The sequence below is a fragment of the Cynara cardunculus genome, unplaced genomic scaffold (assembly GCF_001531365.2).
Source record: "Cynara cardunculus var. scolymus isolate 2C unplaced genomic scaffold, CcrdV1 Un_Scaffold_5873, whole genome shotgun sequence".
NCBI lineage: Eukaryota > Viridiplantae > Streptophyta > Magnoliopsida > Asterales > Asteraceae > Cynara > Cynara cardunculus.
This window is the reverse complement of record NW_020202638.1, coordinates 20494-22644: the sequence shown is the minus strand read 5'-3', so window position 1 is coordinate 22644 and position 2151 is coordinate 20494.

Sequence of the window (2151 nt, the reverse complement as noted above, 5' to 3'; positions counted from 1 at the left end):
TCCTTGGTTTCCAGTAGGTCTTCCCCGAGTATTCGATGCATTGCTCCCTATTGTCAGCTGCGGATTTCTTAACAATGGGCAATTCGGTCGAATATGATCCGGAGAGTTACAGTTAAAACACCTTTTGTTGGTTGGACAATTTCTGGACAGATGACCCACTTCACCACATTTATAACATTTCCTCGGATCCATCTTACCCTTACCTTGATTAACTTTCTCATTGTTCTTCTGTTCAGATCTATTATTATATCTTACAGTCTTGGATCCTCAAAAAGATGAAGGTCCTTCCCATTTCCTTTTCTCAACAATCTTCCCTTCTGACTGTCTATTCTTGTTTCTTTCAATTACCTCAGCCGCCTCTACTGTCAGTGGAAAGGTATTGGGGTTCATTGCAATAACAAATTCCCTGATTGAGGGCTTCAGACCCCAAATGAACCTTTCTATCTTCCTTGATTCAGTTGAAACATAATGATCAGCAAAACGAGAGTATTCAATAAATTTTTCAGTATACTCCCGTACTGTCCTATTTCCTTGTTCCAGCTTCAAGAAATCTTCTTCTATTTGTCTCACAGCCGTTTTAGGACAAAATTGATTCTTGAATCGATCCACGAATTCTATCCATGACATATTCTGTAACACATCCGTTGTGGTAGACGATTCCATTTCTCACCAGAATAAAGCATTTGACTTCAATAATGAAACAGCAAATCGTACTTTATCTGTTTCCGGGCATCAGATAGTGTTAAACACAGATTCCATCTCCTTGATCCAGCACATTGCTTTTACCAGATCTCTTTCTCTAGAGAAAGTTGGTGGTTTACACGCTAAGAAGGTCTTAATATCTCCTTCCTTATTCTGAGTGATTGGAGCAGATGGACAAACCTCTACTCTTTCTGTTTCAACTCTAGCAGGTATCCTCATAATAGATATCAGAGTTTCTCGTAATTTCTCCATTTCCTCTGCTAACACATCTCTGGTTATATATTCTGGGTGTGATGTCGTTCCTCTCTGAACATTCCCAGAGTGTGATTCTTCCTGTTCAGAATGTATTTCAGCCCGACTCCTTCCCTGAGACTGACTTCTTCCTCTTCCTCGTCCTCTAGGTCTTTCTCGACCTCTATTTTTGGCCGTACTAGTTGGAAGATTAACTAAAGATTCTTCCCTTTCTTCAGATTCTGGGTGAACTATTCCTTCAGATCCTCTAGTTCGGTTAGACATCTGTAGAATTTAATATTAATATTCACGTATTCATATTCCCAAATATAATGAAGTATTCAAGTTCAGATATGTACCTGTAAATTTATAATTACACTGGCCAGATGTAATTAAAATTTACCTTACACACTATTCTTTCAACTTATCATATTTATTTCCAATGGTGCTAACTATGTCCGGGACCCTTAATATGCAATAAAACAGTTTAAGTCTAGGTATCATGCTGTTAAAATACCTAAATCCCTTAAACTCAGGCTCTAATACCATTCTGTAACGCCCCAACCCACACATTGCATGTAACACATATTTCATATCAAAGAAATACATATTCATATACATCTGGGTCGCTTAGTACAAGAATCTACCATCATGACCGAATACAAGGTCCAAAAATTCAAAATACATATCTTGTACTAAACAACAAAACTAATCATCAAAAGCATTTCTGCATCCGAATGCATATAAGAAAAGCATTAAATCTTTTCCTTTCCTTTACCTTCTATACTTCCTGCAATACACATTTTAAAATCACAAAAATGAGGGTTAGACTAAAAAGTCTAGTGAGTTACCCTAATCATGTAATTGCAGGGTGAAGGATCATCAAAACCTTTATAAAACAACTATAAACATATATCACAAATATATGAATACGCAAGAAGGTAATATCAAATCCTTTTCCACTTTCAAGCTAACCACATAGCTATATAAATTCCATACCTTTGAACAATAGGGTTCCCTTTAATATCATTTTAAACCTTTTCTTTATCAAAAGAGGTTTAAACAAAGATTCAGGCCAAACATGACGTTTCCTTCTCAATAACATCCAGACTATGATTTCCAATAAGAACCTTGATCCTAAATCTTTAAATCACAAAGAAATAAAAGATTCCAGACCACGGTAGTTTTAAGGGATATAATAGAAAGTGTTATATAATA